This window comes from Humulus lupulus, chromosome 5 (assembly GCF_963169125.1).
Source record: "Humulus lupulus chromosome 5, drHumLupu1.1, whole genome shotgun sequence".
Lineage (NCBI taxonomy): Eukaryota > Viridiplantae > Streptophyta > Magnoliopsida > Rosales > Cannabaceae > Humulus > Humulus lupulus.
Window position 1 is genome coordinate 219,188,518 of NC_084797.1, and position 22,538 is coordinate 219,211,055.

The following is a 22,538-nucleotide window of genomic DNA, read 5'->3' on the forward strand; positions in this document are numbered from 1 at the left end:
TCATTGTATTATTCCTTATCATAATAAAAATGCTTCTTATTTGTGTACATCTTGCTGTCTTCGTAAACATCATAAACTTCCTTTTTCATTCTCTACTACTGTTTATAATGCTCCTTTACAACTCATCCATTCCGATCTCTGGGGTCCAACCCCTAATGTTTCTTCTAATGGGTATAGATATTACATTAGTTTAATTGATGCCTATTCTAGACATACTTGGCTGTATCTTCTTAGAACAAAAGATGAAGCACTACCAACTTTTATTAAATTTAAGGCACAAGCTGAGTTACAACTTGGCTTACAAATAAAATCTATACAGTCCGATTGGGGTGGGGAGTACAGATCTTTCACTTCATTTTTAGAGTCTCATGGCATCATTCACAAAGTTTCTTGTCCACATACCCATGAACAAAATGGTGTAGCTGAGCGCAAGCATCGTCATATAGTCGAAACCGATCTCACTCTACTTTCTCATGCTTCCCTTCCCTTAAAATTCTGGGATGAATCATTTAGGACTGCAGTTTTCTTGATAAATAGGATGCCTACTGCTGTTTTGGGCAATAAGTCTCCTCTTGAAGTTCTATTTCAGATTAAGCCTGACTACTTATCTCTTAAAGTGTTTGGTTGTCTATGCTTCCCGAATCTTAGACCTTATAATAGAAATAAACTCCAATACCAGTCTGTCCCATGTACATTTCTTGGATATAGCCTTTCTCATAAAGGTTATAAATGCCTTTCCAAAGATGGTAGATTGTGTTGAATCCAAAAGAGGGTGTTTTAATAATTATACTCGCAAGTGCACGAATCGTTTCGGAATATAATGTTCATGTAAGTACGAGGTCGAACCCATGAGAGTTGACTAACATCAAAAGAAACTATTTCAAACAAAGTAAGAAGATTCTAACCTAGTTCCAAATATTTGATGAGATTTTGTTTTAGAAAAATAAAAGACAAGTAATAAAAAGATTAATGATTAAATAGAAAAATGGTTTTCAAATGAGATATGTAAAGTAAGATTATTAAGATATTAGAATCCACAAAATGCAAGTTCAATAATATTTATAAGTATATTGATTCTCAAGTTTAGATATAGTTGAAATAAATCACACTATATTTTTTTCAAAATACATTTTCTATTCAAGCACAAGTTACTTTAAAAAATGTAGGATTTTTCTTCACTTATATAAGATTTAATTTCTAAGCATTAGTTGTGCTACAACCTAGTGAAACTACAAAAATCAAAGAGATTATGTTTAGGCAAAATATGATACTTATGCCCTAAGAATTAGATGTGAACAATTTAATGAAAAACATTTAATCAAAGAATATCATATTTTTGCATAATGAAGAACTAAGTGTAATATGCTTTAACAATCAATAATAGATGAAAAATGCATATCTTTGATAGAAAAATCCATAAACAATGTTGCACAAATGGGAAATCAACATACAACAAAAATATTATCTAGTTACATTTTGCTTCATCATCATCTTATTAATCTTGAAAAAAGATTAGAAGCTCATAACTAGATTGAAATAAAAATTACAAAATAACATACTTGACATGCTCTTCAAAAGATGAAAATGGTAGAGAGAAAATAGTGAAAAATATGAAGTGTAGAAGAGGTTGAAAAGATGAAGAAGAGCCCCCCAAATGGTCTTACAAGACTCTATTTATAGGAAAAATATGGAGATTAAATTAATCAAATTGAAATAAATAAATTGATTAATTTAATTGTGTTGGGAAGTGGTAGGATAAATAGAGTAAGTGTAAGGGTATTGGAAAGATGAAATGTTTGGTTGGATGGAAAATTAGTGAAAAACTAGGGTAAAAAATGAATTAGGAATGTTTACTTAGGTAAAAAAAAAATTAAGGAATAGTGAATTGATATTTGAGTGAAAAGAAAAAAAAACATTGGGAATAAAAACTTGATTTTTTGGTCTTTTTGTGGCTGTGGCAGGGTGGGTTCGGCTGGGCATTCATCAGGCTGGGCCGGAATGTGGGCTCGGGCCTTGCTGGACTGGGCTTGGAGTGGAGGCTGAAGGCTTGGGCACCTACTGGCTAATTGGGCCACGGCTGGCACTTTGAATAGGAGGCGTGAGGGATGCATATGAAGATGGTCTCTTCATCTTGCTGCTTCTTGGAGGCGACAGCTGGCGAATTGGCAGGGAGCTTGAGAGGGATTGAGCTGCACAGGGGTTGATTGCTTCATTGTACGGCTGGGAAGCTGAATAGGTGGTGGATCCGACCGTGGGCCTGGGCTTCTTGGGCCTGGGCAGGAGAGTTGGGTCGAATGAGACTCTTTATAAATGCCAATTTTTTTCTTTCTTTCCTCAAGAGAAAAAATGCATTATTTTCCCTTGTAGAAAGATCGTTTCTTTCTTGCAATTCCCCAGCAACGGCGCCAAAAACTTGTTGAACCCAAAAGAGGGTGTTTTAATAATTATACTCGCAAGTGCACGAATCGTTTCGGAATATAATGTTCATGTAAGTACGAGGTCGAACCCATGGGAGTTGACTAACATCAAAAGAAACTATTTCAAGCAAAGCAAGAAGATATTGTTTTAAAAAAATAAAAGACAAGTAATAAAAAGATTAATGATTAAATAGAAAAATGGTTTTCAAATGAGATATGTAAAATAAGATTATTAAGATATTAGAATCCACAAAATGGAAGTTCAATAATATTTATAAGTATATTGATTCCCAAGTTTAGATATAGTTGAAATAAATTACACTATATTTTTTTAAAAATACATTTTCTATTCAAGCACAAGTTACTTTAAAAAATGTAGGATTTTTCTTCACAGATTTAATTTCTAAGCATTAGTTGTGCTACAACCTAGTGAAACTACAAAAAATCAAAGAGATTATGTTTAGGCAAAATATGATACTTATGCTCTAAGAATTAGGTGTGAACAATTTAATGAAAAACATTTAATCAAAGAATATCATATTTTTGCATAATGAATAACTAAGTGTAATATACTTTAACAATCAATAATAGATGAAAAATGCATATATTTGATAGAAAAATCCATAAACAATGTTGCACAAATGGGAAATCGACATACAACAAAAATACTAACTAGTTACATTTTGCTTTATCATCATCTTATTAATCTTGATAAAAGATTAGAAGCTCATAACTAGATTGAAATAAAAATTACAAAATAACATACTTGACATGCTCTTCAAAAGATGAAAATGGTAGAGAGAAAATAGTGAAAAATATGAAGTGTAGAAGAGGTTGAAAAGATGAAGAAGAGCCCCCCAAATGGTCTTACAAGACTCTATTTATAGGCAAAATATGGAGATTAAATTAATCAAATTAAAATAAATAAATTGATTAATTTAATTGTGTTGGGAAGTGGTAGGATAAATAGAGTAAGTGTAAGGGTATTGGAAAGATGAAATGTTTGGTTGGATGGAAAATTAGTGAAAAACTAGGGTAAAAAATGAATTAGGAATGTTTACTTAGGTAAAAAGAATATGGAAGAGTGAATTGATATTTGAGTGAAAAGAAAAAAAAACATTGGGAAGGAAAAATATGATTTTTGGCATTTTGGTGGCTGTGTTGGCAGCTTGGCGTAGTGGGCCTGATTAGGCCCGGAGGTGAATTGGGAGAGCAGCTGGCGGGCTTGAAGGTGAGAATGGGCCTGGGCAAATTGGGCTTGCTTTGCTGAGGAGCCAGGCGGCTGGAAGGAGATTGCATCAAGTGATGCTCGGCTGGGAGAGCTTCAACTCGAGGCAACGTGGGAGACAGGTGGCGCAGGAAGGCTGTTGAAGGCAGAGTCGGAACCGTGGGCCAGGGGCTTGCTGCTGATGCCGAGTGGGCCTGGAGAGCTGCTGGGGCCTAGGTGGTTTGGTGAGCTGATGGGCTTGAGAAAATGCCACATTTTTACTTTCTTTTCTTTGAAATGCCATTTTTTTCTTCATTATTCTTGCTTTTCAAGAGCAAAAATATACCAAAATCCCTAACAAAATTTACATAAATTAAATCAAAATTAAATAATTTCAATTATCCAATAAATCATATGAATTCATTGAAAATATTAATTACAATTTAATTTAATTTGACATTTAGTTTCAATAAAACATACATTTTTTTTACTTCTAACTAGACACAATAATTTAAATAATTAAACTACAATATATTACAACAAAATAACTATAAAAACACACAAAAATTTATAAAATCAAAATAAGACTAATAAATTCAAAATTACTTAAAAACTTAATAAATCAATTAAGAACTCAAGAATTAAGCAACAATTAGCACATAAAAAGTGGTAAAATAACTCTATTTTGTAGAGTTATCAGATTGTAATCATCTTGTGATGTTGTGTTTCAAGAGGATTCTTTTCCTATCTGTTCAATTAATAATATTCCTACTGCATCTCCTCACCATTCTGTCCCAAATATGCCTTCAGCACCAAATAGACTCTACCACTGCTTTTTCTTCATGTCCGTCCCCTGCCCAACATTCACCCCCCGCATCCCCTCATTTTGACAGCCACACTTCACCTCAAACATCTTCCAACTCACCACATAATACCACCAATTATGTCCAATTGTTAAACATTTCTAATAATGTACCACTTGTGATTTCTCATGCTGCCCCTAACAATAATATTGCAGGAACTAATGACCATCCTATGGTGACTCGCTCTAAGGCAGGTATTCACAAGCCCAAAGTCTTCATTGCTACTAAGGAGCCACGGTCAATCAAAGATGCATTGTGTACGCCGCATTTGAAAGATGCAATGGCACTTGAGTTTGAGGCATTGCACAGGAACAATACTTGGTCTCATGTTGATCTACCACATGACAGAGCCCCTATAGGCTGCAAATGGGTTTTCAAAGTTAAGGAGAAACCCAATGGGACTGTTGAAAAGTATAAGGCTCGACTGGTAGCAAAGGGCTTTCATCAACAATATGGTTTTGACTATAACGAGACATTCAGTCCAGTAGTGAAACCAGTTACAATCCGGGTAGTTTTGACTATTGCTTTAGCAAAAGGGTGGCAAATTAGGCAATTGGACGTCAACAATGACTTTCTCAATGGTGAGTTGAAGGAGGAGGTATACATGGTTCAGCCGCAAGGATTTGAAGATCCTTATATGCCCCAAAATTTTTGTAAACTTCATAAGGCTCTCTATGGCCTTAAACAAGCACCACGGGCTTGGTTTGACAAACTTTCTACTGCTTTATCTGCCAAAGGGTTTATTTCTTCCAAAGCTGATTCCTCTCTATTTGTTTGTGCTATAGCTACTAATTGTACCTATGTCCTTGTTTATGTAGATGACATACTTGTCATGGGGAGTTCATCAACTTTAATATCTCAACTGGTTTATGATCTTCATAATGATTTTTCTTTGAAGGATTTGGGTAGTATAAACTATTTTCTGGGCATTCAAGTAACTCACACAGCAGCTGGTTTTCATTTGTCCCAACGCAAGTATGTTCAAGATCTTCTTTGCAAGACCAAGATGCAAGAAGTAAAGTCTCAAGGCACACCAATGAATGCGGGACTCAAACTGTCTAACTATGGCAGTGATTCCGTAAGTGATCCCTCCCTATATCGCTCTGTTGTTGGTGCTTTGCAATATGCTACAGTCACATGCCCAGAAATTGCATATACTGTGAACAAGGTCTCACAATTCATGCACAACCCTCTTGAGTCTCACTGGATTGCTGTTAAACGAATTCTGCGGTATCTAGCTGGTACGCTTGATTATGGTATACATCTTCAACGACCAACACAGCTTTTTCTTGAAGCCTTTACTGATGGTGATTGGGCTAGTGATCCCGATGATCGTCGCTCTACAACTGGTTTCTATGTCTATTTTGGGGGTAATCTAGTTTCTTGGCAATCCAAGAAACAACATACAATCTCAAGGTCTTCCACTGAAGCCGAGTTCCGCAACCTTGCATCTGTTGTGACCGAGATCACTTGGATCCAATCCTTGCTTCGTGATCTTCACATTCACACTCTGTTTACTCCTCTAGTTTGGTGTGACAATCTGAGTTCGGTGATGCTTGCTGCCAATCCCATTCTTCATGCTCGGACCAAACATATAGAAATTGACCTTTACTTTGTTCGTGACAAGGTGCTTCAAGGACAACTCAGTGTTTGTCATGTTCCTGCCATCTCTCAAGTTGCTGACTGCCTTACCAAGCCGCTGTCCATCAATCGCTTTTCTGTTCTGCGTGACAAACTCAGTGTTGTTCCCTTAAACACGCTGATTTTGAGGGGGGCTGTTAAGGACCCAGAATTAGTTAGTTAGTTTTGCTTAATTCTGTTTTACTGTACTAACAACTTGTAACTAACTTTAGTTACTACTGTATACCAATTGGCACCTTGTATATAAGGCATTCAATCCTTTCATTCAACATACAGAGAATTATACACAACCTTCTTTTTTCTCTTCTTAAATGTCTAACATGAACCAAGATTCCTGTAAAGCCCAATTGATCAAAGTAAATTGTAAAACTATTACAAATATAAAAAACATAGATAATTGGAAGGAACACACCAAAAAAAATTACGTGGTTCAGCTCCCTCTTGGAGAACCTACATCCACGGCTAGAACAGCCCTTCAGGCTTGGTCTTTATTGATCAAAATGTTTCAGCAATACACTCATATAGATTACAAATCTTTCATCTACAGAGAGGCTTGCTCTCAAAACACTCTGTGCAGAAAAGTTTACAACATAAATTTTCTCTCAATTTCTTATTCTTATTTTCTTGTCCTCTAAACTAAGTAGTAGTCTCCCTTAAATAGATGGTCAATCTAAAGTTGGATACTAGAGGTTAGTAATAACTAACTTAACTAAATGTGACTTGTTATTGGATAAAAGTATCCACGTGAGTAGCTTATATGTATCAAGTGGCTGAACTATATTCACAAAATACCTTAATCTGAAATGATAAGAATAATAGAAAAAACTATAAATAAGTAACATGAAAATAACAAAAACAACAAAAAATAACTTGTACATGTTTGAACACCATAAAGATAATAGTTATAAAATTAACAAAGACTACAACAAAAGTAACTTAGTACTTTTTGAACATTATAAAAGTAGCTGGTATTTTTTTAACCCCATAAAATATAAACTAGTACTTTTTGAACACTATAAAAGTAATATGGAACAATTACACGCATCAATAAAAATTATCAGGTTACTTCTTATGGTAGCCTAATTGGAAACGAATATAGAAAAATTTCTCGTGATGATAACCTATTCTTGAATAAAATACCAGGTTACTCTTTCAATGGAATGTTGAGTATTAGGGCCCGAATAAAACATATACGACACATATTGCGCACATTTTACATCATTTGTTTCACAATCTTCAATCAGTCTTTCGATTTCTCCCAAACTCTTGATCTCCTTCTTCAATTTCTCTTCATCTCCTCGTGACCTGATTGAATCACTCATCATTATTTCTCCACGACTCTCATAAATTCTTGATGAGAAACTTTGGCACAAGCAACCTCGCCTGGCATTCTTTCTGCTCCAGTCAACTCTCTCATGAAGTCTCTCCTTTAGAAGAGAGTCCTGAATCTTTTTCGACTTTTGATTTTGTTCTGTTTATGTCTTCTATTGATCGAATGTTATATTTTTTATATTTCTCCAAAATTAATGTTTTAGTATTTTTAATTCAGGATTAAATATTAGTTTTTTAAATTTCCAGTATTCGCAACAATCTTTGATTGCACACAAGCAGAACATATTTATAGTTTGAGAATGACGGTAGATTTTGAGAATCTTGTTGCTCTATAAATTATACATCTCTATCTCTGTATGTTGTTGTTGTTGTTTCCAAATGCATAGTGGTCTCTACATCTCTTTTGCTTAATATTGTCGTGAGATAATCTGTTCTGTAGTTCGTGGTAACCAATCTTGGTGAAGGTGAGTATTCATAGGATATTAATCGAATTCTTAGTCTCCATTGGATTTATTTTGATTGAGATTAAATTTCTTACATAAAAATCCACACACAAGTAAATTTTACTAATCTCTGATTTAGAAACTCTCCTAGAGTTTAATAAATTTAGTTGTTTATATATCTTGCCTAGTATCTAGTTTCTTTCTTCTACACAATTGTGAGAAGATTCATTTGGTTTCACTTCACCTATTGTTCTCAGTATTTTTTATTTCTATTGCACTCAAGGTGTAACGTCCTACGTTTTCGGGTACCTTTAAACGACTCGGGTCGGGATTTTTCCCCCGGGTTAAGGATATTATTTTAAATAATATTATATTTTGTTTGTAAGTATTCCATGAGTTATTGCTAGCCAAAATATAAATTTTGTGATTTTAAAAGTCAAGATAAGACTTTCGGTCCTGGACCGACACAAAAACCCTGATCGGGTAAAAATCTCGGAAAATAAAACGAAAAATCATGGAAATTATATTTTGGGCATAAAATACATTCATAAAAGTTAAAGTTTGGTCAAAAATAATAAACCTAAAAGAAAATGGAAATTTTAAGGCATTTTGTGGTAAATGCCTAATTTTGCCGAAATGGAGAATTTTATTCCATGAATGGACCTTAGGTTAAATTTTATTATGTGATCAATTAAATTAAATGTGAGAGACATTTAAATTAATTAATTAATGTTAAGTTTGGTGATTAAAACTTAATAAGATTGAAAAAGGTGTCAAAAGCCAATTTGGACTTTTCTTCTTATGAAACATTTATTAACCTTTATAAAAAAATAAAATAATGAAATGATCATATGTATAGCAAGGGTTGGCCGGCCAAGTGATGTTTTGAAACCCCATTTATTAACTAATTTAGTTTAAATCCCATTTATTTAAAGGTTTCAGATATAGTCAAGTGGGCAAGTGGGTAGAAAAGCACTCAAGTGTTTTGGGATATTTTGAAGAGTTGTGTGAGCCATTCTAACCCCCAAATCCGACCACTCTCCCTCCCTCATTCACTCTCATCTGATTTTTGAAGACTCTCTCAAGTGTTCTCTCCATTTTCAACCCCAAGAACACCAAAGAAACTTGGAAGCTAAGTCTTGGTCTAGGAAGGGTTTTCTCTAAGGTAAAGTTTCATTAATCTAGACTTTTGTCAAGTTTTAATCATAGAGTTTCAAATAGCTAATTACCTATGTTTTTGGGGGAAGTTGGTTAGGGTTTTTGAAAGGTTTTGGAGGAGCCAAAGCTAATAGGAATGTCAAAACCTTAAGCAAGAACACCAAAGAGGTAAAAAGTTTACTTTTGATGATTTTGTTGTAGGGTTTTTAGTTTTAAGCATTATTTTGTATATTTAATGCTTAAAGTTTATTTTTGGTGATGTAATAAGGTTATGGTAGTTGTTTAATAATTTTTATGATGCACGTGTATTGATGTTTGAAAATGGGAACCGAAACCCCCAAGGGTTTTGTAGGATACCCTAAAACAAAACATGTTTTGAGCTGTGACTTCCAAGGGGTCAAGCAGCCACTGTATATTGTTTTTGTAAAATTAAATTGTACTGTGATGTTGTTGAGATTGAGTACATAAAATTGAGCTTTTGAAACACTAAAAAATGTTTAGAAATGAGTAAGTTATGCTATTTCAAAGTTTAGGTAAAAAACTGTTTTTTCGTATTCTTATTTTCGGAACCACGTTTGGACAGCCACTGTATAGGGCAAATGAACCCAGTTTTTTCTAAACTTTTGTGGACATATTTCTGGAATAACCTATTATTCCACTGTAAAATTTGGTAAGAAAATATTGAACGGTTTGAAAGTTATTAACTGTCAAAGTTTGGAAAAAATAAGGGCTTGAAAATAAGGTCATTTTTACCTCATTGTTGGAAAATGATTTCACCAATCAAAAATGCTCATTTTGACCTAAGATTTTACAAAGACCTAAATGGCATAACAAAACTGGAATTGGGAAATTTTGGTAACAATTGGGTAAGTAAATTTCAAGTTATAAACTAACGAAGTATGTAGTTAAAAATGTGAAAAATAGGTTTTTCACACTTAGTGTAAAAATGAGATTTTGGAACATAAGGTAAAAAGTAAAATTTTGCTTATTTCAAGATATAAATTGGTAAGTCTTGAAATCATATTTTCACTAAAATTACCCCTTTGAGTTTAAATGAATTATTTTTCTAGTAAGTAAAAATTGATTAATTGCTTTTGGAAAATTAATTAGTCAAGATGAGAAATTTATAACGGTTTTCCTAATTAAGACAAATTAGGCAATTTTCTTAAAACGGTTTTTAGATATTAAAACCTTAAGAAAAATAAAAGGAAAATTTAAAGAGTTTATTTTCTTTAAAAATAATTAAGGAATTTATTTGTATTTTCTGGATATAATACCGGCTAAAATCTTAGATATTTTAACCGACTAGTCGAAAGTGCGGGTTAATAGCGATACCTTGAAAGAATAAGATTTTTAGCGGGTTGTGGGGAAATACCATTGTGATACCCGAGCCTAGGTATCGAGACCTTAGGATAGGTCTCCCCGAGACTTAGGGTTTAGTCTCGAATATTTTGTATGACTTTCCTTAATAGGTTTAAAACCAAATAAGGATTATAAATCCTTACAAATGACTTTTATTAAAATGACCAAACTGCCCAAAATAATAATAATGAATTATGAGTGCCATAATTAATCCAAGTATACTGTATGGATAACTACAGTATTGGCTAAGCATAACTGGACTGAACGTTGGAGGGTGAAAACCTGCTGAGCGCTAAGGACTCCAAGTAAGTCAACTTATATTGTATGGCTGCAACATGAAATGATTATTGTCTTGTATGTTAGTATAGGGATACATGCATATATATAGGCTGTCATAGAAAGTTGCTTAGAGACGTTAGTCTAGTGAGTGCTGAATTAGAAAATATGAACGGTAGAAGTCCGTCATATCCTAGACGGTTGATCCCCGTCACACTGCTTGATTTTATTTATGTCCGGTTCATTACCGCGACGAGTGGCCATGAGATGAGGATAAGCTGGTTAAACCTAGGGACGCCAAGATAAATGGGACCTAGGGGCCCTCATGCTTACTTAATCATTGGACGGTTAGAATCCGAGCAAGTGCTCTGATAAGTTATTTTCGGATAGCAGCCGTGAATATTGGCCATTCAGTGAGAGTGCCTAGAGATACTAGGGGTTGCCAAGATTGAGTCAGGCTGAACACCCTCGGGGCAACTGCTCACCAGCACCACTGATTAACATTAAAGTCTCCGTAAAACCGTGTAAATTGGATTACACTCTTGAATAAGTAGCGATGCCCTAGGTAACACGATAGTTACCCTTGATGAGAATATTTATTGGCTAGATCTTAGTGTGGAGACTCGGTTCTCTTTTACAGATTAGCAATTATGTTGGAGGGCGCATTACGCCTGAATTGTTGGAAATTGTCGAGTGTTGGTCTCGAATTATGTTGTGATATAATATATCTGCTTGCTCTGGGATTTTCTGAGTGCAGGGATATATTTGTTGATAAGATATAGTTGTGATGTAATATATCTGCTTGCTCTGGGATTTTCTGAGTGCAGGGATATAATTGTTGATAAGATATAGTTGTGATATAATATATCTGCTTGTTCTGGGATTTTTCTGAGTGCAGGATTTTTATCTAGTTATGAATTAATTTATCATTGGTTATCAGGCATGACCATAAGTTTGCCAGGACGCTTTAGCGTTCTTGAAATTGATTGTGTAGGGTCCGGAACCCTAATTCTCTACATGCTTTGTTTGAAAGTTGATCTTACTAAGCGTTTTCGCTTACCTAGTTGTTTCGTGTTGTAGGTAAGTGCAAGGGCAAGGCAAAGCAGTGAGCGCTGGAGTCTTCCTTGCAAATGTACATGTGGACCGACCTTTTGGGAAGCCTTTTTATTTTTGGAAATGTTGTGTAATTTTCCTAAACTAGGCTCACTCTAATCATTATAAAACATGTTTGTAACTAAATGTTAAGTATGGCCATACGACTTTTTAAAAAGTTTTTTTTCTATGGGTTTTTGAGACATTTTGTTAAATGAAAACATTTATATTTCCGCATTATCGAGTCTTGAAAATCCGGGTCGTTACAGTTGGTATCAGAGCTCGAGTTGAGCCGGTTCTGTAGACAACCCACATGTACATTTCGCAAAGATAGACCAGCACTCACTGTAAGTACTGTTTCTTCCTTTAGTGTGTTGTTTTCTTTTTATTCACCTCAATTCTATAAATTTTAGGTTATGGTCGATATACCTGAGATAGGTGACCCTGTGATAGAAAAACTACCCATGATCCCTTCGCCTAGAATCAATTTTCTGTAGACTCTTTAACGATGAGAATTCCTTGCCACTTTGAGTACGAATGACGACATTGGCGTGCCATTTGGAAATGTACGCTGTACATGACAGAAGTCTTCAGTAGAGCCAGAGGAGGATCCCGAGCAGTCTGACGAGGATACCGACATAGAGCTGGATATGATGATGGACAGCTTAGATTAGGTTATGCTGTGAGGGTCTTGTTGATACATTTTGTAAAGACCTTGCAAACCTACTAGGTTGTAGGACTTTGGTGTAGTTGTAGCTGAGAACCTGCCAGTGGAGGAAGTGGCTAATGAAGAACTCGACGACGGGGAAATTTCTTATGAGGAGCTGATGGACAAGACTGAGGAAGATCCCGAGGAGGATCCTGAGGATAGTTCTAATATGGCTGCTGACAGCGACACCGACTAGGTGTTAGGAGCTGCATAGGTGTTAGAAGCCCACTTACTTTTGAAATATGTACCTACCTTGTATATGATTAAGGAAAATAGTAATTGGTCTAGAAGGGTTATAAGTCCATTTTTTTAGGGCTAATTTTGTAAATCCCTTAGACTTGCCAACCCAAACTTCAAACGTTGTTGTACATGGTATAGGGTATGAAATGAAGTTGCTAACTTTTGTTAAAAAGTGTTGATTGCTTGTTGTGCTTGATATGTTTGGTGTGCTTAATTAGGTTGATTAACTATCTGTGTCAATATTAAATTCTCGTCCTTATGCGCTTAAGAGCTTTTGATTGAAGTCAAATAATTGGCAAGGACAAGAGCTCAAAGAGGAAGGGGTGTTGCTGGCCGAGGCCAGGCCGGACCTGCTGATAGAGCTCAGAATGCGCCTGCCGCTAGAACTCCAAACCAAGCTGATAGAGTTCGCGAGATAGCCGAGCATATGAACAATCTGCAAAGGCTAGTGGAGACGCAGGGAGCCCAAATAGAAAGAGGACAAAAGAGACAAGAGGATGCTGATGCCCTCCAAGCTGAAAGATTTAACACCCTTTTGGGACGACTCCCCATTCCACCCAACAATTCTCAGAACTACGAAGTACCACCTGCAAACAATGAAGAATAAAACCCTGGCCCGCAGGTTATCATTGAGCAACCTGTATAGCCAGTAGAAGCACCAAGAGCTGCCCGAGCAAAACCTATATCAAAAAGGTTCGCCAACCGAAATCCACCTATATTCGAGGGGAGCAGTGACCCTTCAATGGCAGAGGAATGGATTATTATTTTGGAAAGAATCTTCGATTTCATTGGAACTACTGAGAGAGAGAAGGTAGTCTGCGCGACCTATATGCTGAGAAAAGATGCCCGCATCTGGTGGGACGCAGCCAAGAAAGGGCATAACGTTGCCGAGATGGAATGGCTAGAGTTATTGACCTTGTTCAATGGCAATTACTTTAGTAAGGCAGTGATTGAGCACAAAGTGAATGAGTTCACTAATCTGAAGCAGGGAACATCAAGCGTGCAGGACTACGTTCAAAAATTTGACCAACTGTCTAGGTTTGCGAAGAACCAGGTGAGCACTGAAGAGAATAAGACCTGGAGTTTTATGAAAGGCCTACGCAGAGACATTTCCAGGTGTGTAGACACTGGTAGAACTGGCCCAGAGACGTATGTTGAAGCTGTGGAACGGGCTCTTCGCCAAGAGTCTTGGGCCGTGTCAGACAAGCCAGATCCACAGAAGAACGAAGACAGGAGGTACACTCCCAACAACCACGGACAGTTTCAGGCCAATCAGAATGGCCCAAGGGGAAGGTTCAACCCGAGGTTCGGCCAGAACTCGGAGCGAACAAACAATCCAAGAGGTACAAGACCAATTTTTGGGGGAAATAACAAAAGAAAAGGGGGACCTCCCAATCAGGCAATGGCTAGTCACAACAAACAGACGAGACGTGAGTTTGAAAAATGGCCGCTGTGCAACAAGTGTAACCGCTGCCATCGGGGCGAGTGCGGGGTCTGTTTTAACTGTGGAAAGCCAGGGCACTTTGCTAAGGATTGTCGAATGCCAGCCAAGGGTAATGGAAATGACCAACATAAACAAATTGGAGCTCCGCCTCGAGTTTATGCGCTTACACAAAGCGACAAAGGAGCTGGTCCATCTGATATGGTGTCAGGTCAGATTTCTATCGCCCAAACCTCAGCATATGCAATATTGGATACTGGTGCATCACATTCTTTTGTATATGCATCCTTTGTGGCAAAATTTAATAGAAGTCCTGAGCCTATGCCTGTTATTTGTGGGGTATCCTTGCCTTCGGGAGAGGATATGTTGGTGCGGACATGGGTTAGAGCCGTACCAGTTTGGGTTGAAAATCGTGAGCTAATGGTGGATCTGTTAGTCTTGGACCTACATGAATATGATGTCATATTTGGGATGGATTGGTTAACCAAATATGGAGCAGTTATCAATTGCAAGCGCAGAAAAGTGGTCTTCACCCAAGCAGGAGAAGAACCATTCGAGTTCAAGGGTACGTCAAGAGAAAAGAGGTGTCCCATGATTTCTGCGATAAAGGCGAGAAAAATGTTGAGTGACGGGAGCATCGGTTTTCTGGCAAACATAGTGGATAAGGATAAAGAAACGAGTCAACAACCATCGGATGTACCGGTTGTGTGCAAGTTTTCTGAGGTATTTCCTGAAGATCTCCCAGGGATTCCACCAGACCGAGAGATTGTGTTTGAGATAGAGTTGATTCCAGGAACTGCGCCGATCTCAAAGACTCCTACAGAATGGCACCAGCTAAACTCAAGGAGTTGCAGTCACAACTGCAAGAGTTACTGGACAAGAAGTTCATAAGGCCAAGCCATTCTCCATGGGGAGCCCCGATCTTATTCGTTAAGAAGAAAGACGGTACGATGAGAATGTGCATTGACTATCGGGAGTTGAACAAAGTGACGATCAAGAACCGATATCCATTACCGAGGATCGACGATCTTTTCGATCAACTACAAGGAGCGTCAGTATTTTCCAAAATAGACCTGCGATCAGGCTATCATCAGCTCAAGGTTAAGGAGACGGATATACCAAAGACGGCCTTCAGAACGCGCTACGGTCACTACGAGTTCTTAGTGATGTCCTTTGGACTAACCAATGCGCCTGCTGCATTCATGGATCTCATGAACCGAGTATTTCGCGAGTATTTGGATAAGTTTGTCGTCGTGTTCATTGACGACATTTTGATATACTCGAAAAGCCAGGAAGAGCATGCAACACATCTGGAACTGGTCCTCCAGTGTCTGCGAGACGAAAAGCTTTATGCTAAGTTTTCGAAGTGCGAATTCTGGCTAGAGAAAGTAAGTTTTATGGGGCACATAGTGTCGGGAAATGGAATTTCAGTAGATCCCGCCAAGATAGAAGTTGTTAAGCAGTGGAAACCTCCGAAAAATGCGCATGAGGTTAGAAGTTTTCTTGGGTTAGTGGGATACTACCGGCAATTTGTGGAAGGATTTTCCAAAATAGCCGCACCAATGACTGCCCTTACCCGCAAAAAACGTCAAATATGAATGGACTGACAAGTGTGAGGAGAGTTTTCAGGAGCTGAAAACAAGATTGACGACTGCCCCAGTGCTGACAATCCCCAATGGCACAGAGGGATATACTATTTATAGCGACGCCTCAGGCCGAGGGTTGGGAGCAGTGCTGATGCAGCACGGAAAAGTAATTTCTTATGCTTCTCGACAGCTAAAGAATTACGAGAAGAACTATCCCACTCATGACCTGGAGCTTGCAGCAGTGGTTTTCACTCTAAAAATATGGAGGCACTACCTATACGGGATACACTGTGACATCTACACTGATCACAAAAGCCTGAAGTATTTCTTCACTCAGAAGGAATTGAATATGAGACAGCGTCGATGGTTGGAACTATTTAACGACTATGACTGCGACATTCTGTACCACCCGGAAAAAGCAAACAAGGTGGCAGATGCATTGAGTCGACAACCAGGTGCTTATGTGATGACAGTGAAGGAAATTTCACTGCAGTTACAAGCCGACCTTGCTACCTTGGATTTAGAGATAGTAGTAGGTCAATTGGCTAACCTTTCTATCGAGCCTACCATTATGGAAGCTATAAGAGGCGGGCAGTTAGTCGATCCTTGGGTTCAAGGATTGATGCACGAAGTGAGGAACGAGGGGCGACCAGGATTCCATATCTCCGAGGATGGAGTATTGGGGTTCAAGGGAAGAATATGTGTTCCTGATGATGACGAGATCAAGAAGCAGATCTTTTTCGAAGGACATAATGCTCCTTATGTCATGCATCCGGGTACCACAAAAATGTACCAAGACTTGAAGAAGTACTTTTGGTGGCCTGGGATGAAAAAGGAGACGGCAGAATATGTGGCACACTGCTTGACTTGTCAGCAGACAAAGGTCGAGCATCAACGACCAGCCGGATTGTTACAACCCTTAGAAATTTCGGAATGGAAGTGGGAGATGGTCACTATGGACTTTGTCACAGGTCTACCAACCACTCCCAAGGGGCACTATGCCATTTGGGTTATCGTGGATAGGCTGACTAAGTCCGCTCATTTCTTGCTGATCAAGGTAACTTATGGCGCACATAAGTTAGCAGATATTTACATTGCAGAAATAATGAGACTGCATAGTGTACCCAACTCCATCGTATCAGATCGCGACAGACGTTTTACCTCGACATTGTGGAATAGAATCCAAACGAGGTTGGGTACTAAACTGAAGTTTAGCACTTCTTTCCACCCGCAAACAAACGGTCAAAGCGAACGAACAATTCAGACCCTGGAAGATATGCTAAGAGCCTGTGTGCTCGACTTTCAAGGGTCATGGAATGAGAAGCTTCCACTAATAGAGTTCGCTTACAATAATAGCTATCATGATTCCATCAAGATGGCTCCGTATGAGGCGTTGTATGGAAGGAAATGTCGATCACTGATTCATTGGCACAAGACCGGTGAAAGAAAGTTTCTCGGATCGGATGAGGTTGATCAGATTACAGAGGGCATCCGGCGGATAAGGCAACGCTTGCAAACTTCGATTGATCGATAACGCAAATATGCTGATAGACGGAGGAGACCCCTGGTGTTTGAGGTTGGCGATAATGTGCTGCTGAAGGTAGCTCCGCTACGAGGGGCTATGCGATTCGGAAAGAAAGGAAAGCTTAGCCCAAGGTTCGTTGGACCTTTCGAAATCATAGAGAGGATCGGGGAAGTAGCTTATCGTTTAGCTCTTCCGCCCGCCCTGTCTAAGGTGCATGACGTGTTTCATGTATCCTCATTGAGAAAATACATGCGTGATCCCTCGCATGTAATCAGCTATGAACAGCTGAGCGTGGATCCTCAGCTCGTCTATGAGGAAAAACCGGTTATGATACTAGACCGAAAGGAAAAAGTGTTGAGGAACAAGACGGTGCCATTGGTAAAGGTGCAGTGGTGTAACCATGGCATTGAAGAGGCAACCTTGAAAACAGAAGACAAGATGAGGGAGCTGTATCCTCATTTGTTTTAAGTTTCGAGGACGAAACCTTTATAAATTGTAGGTATTGTAACGTCCTACGTTTTCGGGTACCTTTAAACGACTCGGGTCGGGATTTTCCCCCCGGGTTAAGGATATTATTTTAAATAATATTATATTTTGTTTGTAAGTATTCCATGAGTTATTGCTAGCCAAAATATAAATTTTGTGATTTTAAAAGTCAAGATAAGACTTTCGGTCCTGGACCGACACAAAAACCCTGATCGGGTAAAAATGTCGGAAAATAAAACGAAAAATCATGGCAATTATATTTTGGGCATAAAATACATTCATAAAAGTTAAAGTTTGGTCAAAAATAATAAACCTAAAAGAAAATGGAAATTTTAAGGCATTTTGTGGTAAATGCCTAATTTTGCCGAAATGGAGAATTTTATTCCATGAATGGGCCTTAGGTTAAATTTTATTATGTGATCAATTAAATTAAATGTGAGAGACATTTAAATTAATTAATTAATGTTAAGTTTGGTGATTAAAACTTAATAAGATTGAAAAAGGTGTCAAAAGCCAATTTGGACTTTTCTTCTTATGAAACATTTATTAACCTTTATAAAAAAATAAAATAATGAAATGATCATATGTATAGCAAGGGTTGGCCGGCCAAGTGATGTTTTGAAACCCCATTTATTAACTAATTTAGTTTAAATCCCATTTATTTAAAGGTTTCAGATATAGTCAAGTGGGCAAGTGGGTAGAAAAGCACTCAAGTGTTTTGGGATATTTTGAAGAGTTGTGTGAGCCATTCTAACCCCCAAATCCGACCACTCTCCCTCCCTCATTCACTCTCATCTGATTTTTGAAGACTCTCTCAAGTGTTCTCTCCATTTTCAACCCCAAGAACACCAAAGAAACTTGGAAGCTAAGTCTTGGTCTAGGAAGGGTTTTCTCTAAGGTAAAGTTTCATTAATCTAGACTTTTGTCAAGTTTTAATCATAGAGTTTCAAATAGCTAATTACCTATGTTTTTGGGGGAAGTTGGTTAGGGTTTTTGAAAGGTTTTGGAGGAGCCAAAGCTAATAGGAATGTCAAAACCTTAAGCAAGAACACCAAAGAGGTAAAAAGTTTACTTTTGATGATTTTGTTGTAGGGTTTTTAGTTTTAAGCATTATTTTGTATATTTAATGCTTAAAGTTTATTTTTGGTGATGTAATAAGGTTATGGTAGTTGTTTAATAATTTTTATGATGCACGTGTATTGATGTTTGAAAATGGGAACCGAAACCCCCAAGGGTTTTGTAGGATACCCTAAAACAAAACATGTTTTGAGCTGTGACTTCCAAGGGGTCAAGCAGCCACTGTATATTGTTTTTGTAAAATTAAATTGTACTGTGATGTTGTTGAGATTGAGTACATAAAATTGAGCTTTTGAAACACTAAAAAATGTTTAGAAATGAGTAAGTTATGCTATTTCAAAGTTTAGGTAAAAAACTGTTTTTTCGTATTCTTATTTTCGGAACCACGTTTGGACAGCCACTGTATAGGGCAAATGAACCCAGTTTTTTCTAAACTTTTGTGGACATATTTCTGGAATAACCTATTATTCCACTGTAAAATTTGGTAAGAAAATATTGAACGGTTTGAAAGTTATTAACTGTCAAAGTTTGGAAAAAATAAGGGCTTGAAAATAAGGTCATTTTTACCTCATTGTTGGAAAATGATTTCACCAATCAAAAATGCTCATTTTGACCTAAGATTTTACAAAGACCTAAATGGCATAACAAAACTGGAATTGGGAAATTTTGGTAACAATTGGGTAAGTAAATTTCAAGTTATAAACTAACGAAGTATGTAGTTAAAAATGTGAAAAATAGGTTTTTCACACTTAGTGTAAAAATGAGATTTTGGAACATAAGGTAAAAAGTAAAATTTTGCTTATTTCAAGATATAAATTGGTAAGTCTTGAAATCATATTTTCACTAAAATTACCCCTTTGAGTTTAAATGAATTATTTTTCTAGTAAGTAAAAATTGATTAATTGCTTTTGGAAAATTAATTAGTCAAGATGAGAAATTTATAACGGTTTTCCTAATTAAGACAAATTAGGCAATTTTCTTAAAACGGTTTTTAGATATTAAAACCTTAAGAAAAATAAAAGGAAAATTTAAAGAGTTTATTTTCTTTAAAAATAATTAAGGAATTTATTTGTATTTTCTGGATATAATACCGACTAAAATCTTAGATATTTTAACCGACTAGTCGAAAGTGCGGGTTAATAGCGATACCTTGAAAGAATAAGATTTTTAGCGGGTTGTGGGGAAATACCATTGTGATACCCGAGCCTAGGTATCGAGACCTTAGGATAGGTCTCCCCGAGACTTAGGGTTTAGTCTCGAATATTTTGTATGACTTTCCTTAATAGGTTTAAAACCAAATAAGGATTATAAATCCTTACAAATGACTTTTATTAAAATGACCAAACTGCCCAAAATAATAATAATGAATTATGAGTGCCATAATTAATCCAAGTATACTGTATGGATAACTACAGTATTGGCTAAGCATAACTGGACTGAACGTTGGAGGGTGAAAACCTGCTGAGCGCTAAGGACTCCAAGTAAGTCAACTTATATTGTATGGCTGCAAAATGAAATGATTATTGTCTTGTATGTTAGTATAGGGATACATGCATATATATAGGCTGTCATAGAAAGTTGCTTAGAGACGTTAGTCTAGTGAGTGCTGAATTAGAAAATATGAACGGTAGAAGTCCGTCATATCCTAGACGGTTGATCCCCGTCACACTGCTTGATTTTATTTATGTCCGGTTCATTACCGCGAAGAGTGGCCATGAGATGAGGATAAGCTGGTTAAACCTAGGGACGCCAAGATAAATGGGACCTAGGGGCCCTCATGCTTACTTAATCATTGGACGGTTAGAATCCGAGCAAGTGCTCTGATAAGTTATTTTCGGATAGCAGCCGTGAATATTGGCCATTCAGTGAGAGTGCCTAGAGATACTAGGGGTTGCCAAGATTGAGTCAGGCTGAACACCCTCGGGGCAACTGCTCACCAGCACCACTGATTAACATTAAAGTCTCCGTAAAACCGTGTAAATTGGATTACACTCTTGAATAAGTAGCGATGCCCTAGGTAACACGATAGTTACCCTTGATGAGAATATTTATTGGCTAGATCTTAGTGTGGAGACTCGGTTCTCTTTTACAGATTAGCAATTAAGTTGGAGGGAGCATTACGCCTGAATTGTTGGAAATTGTCGAGTGTTGGTCTCGAATTATGTTGTGATATAATATATCTGCTTGCTCTGGGATTTTCTGAGTGCAGGGATATATTTGTTGATAAGATATAGTTGTGATGTAATATATCTGCTTGCTCTGGGATTTTCTGAGTGCAGGGATATAATTGTTGATAAGATATAGTTGTGATATAATATATCTGCTTGTTCTGGGATTTTTCTGAGTGCAGGATTTTTATCTAGTTATGAATTAATTTATCATTGGTTATCAGGCATGACCATAAGTTTGCCAGGACGCTTTAGCGTTCTTGAAATTGATTGTGTAGGGTCCAGAACCCTAATTCTCTACATGCTTTGTTTGAAAGTTGATCTTACTAAGCGTTTTCGCTTACCTAGTTGTTTCGTGTTGTAGGTAAGTGCAAGGGCAAGGCAAAGCAGTGAGCGCTGGAGTCTTCCTTGCAAATGTACATGTGGACCGACCTTTTGGGAAGCCTTTTTATTTTTGGAAATGTTGTGTAATTTTCCTAAACTAGGCTCACTCTAATCTTTATAAAACATGTTTGTAACTAAATGTTAAGTATGGCCATACGACTTTTTAATTTTTTTTTTCTATGGGTTATTGAGACATTTTGTTAAATGAAAACATTTATATTTCCGCATTATCGAGTCTTGAAAATCTGGGTCGTTACATTTGGTATCAGAGCTCGAGTTGAGCCGGTTCTGTAGACAACCCACATGTACATTTCGCAGTGTTATCAATGTACCAAAAATAAATTTTATTAAAATATAATATAAATAAAAAATATTTTTTTTTCAAAAAATAACAACTATAACAAAATGTTATCATTAATATAATATAACATGAACAAAATGTTGTAAAAGAATCTATAATAACATTTTTTATAACACTTAAATAATATCATGAAATAAGCATAATGCTTGACACTTGACAAAATATTTATAAGCTTGATAAATAAATGTTGTATTTATTTTATAACAAAAAGAAACTGTTAAGAAATTATTAATTATAACACTATTGATAACACTTGAAAATTATTATAAAAAAGTTCAAACTTTTAATAACATGGACTGTGTTAGCATTTGGTAAATTGTTATAAACTTTTTTGACAACACTATTCGAATCATCTGCCATCCAACCTTCACAGCTAAAGCCTTGGCAGTTTAAATAAAGAACTTCCCTCGTAAGGAGGCTACCTTCGATATTAATTAAGTATATTTGCGAAGTTTGTTGTTGATATGTACTCATTCTTTTTTTCTTTGTCACGTGATAAAAATCTAAATTAAAAAGAAATATAATTTTGTCAAACAGATACATTAACTTCCGTTAAATGGTGATTTGGATTACACATATTATTAAAAATTAATATATTATTGGGGGAGGGTGGATTCAAACTTGGGACCCCTTCTTTGTGAGGAGAAGTGTGATACCACTAGGCTATATCTATAAACAATTTTTTTTTTCAATTTGTGCTTATATTTTTCTAATTTTGTTTTCTTTTTCATATTCTAAAAAATAGATATAAATAATATATATTTTCATTA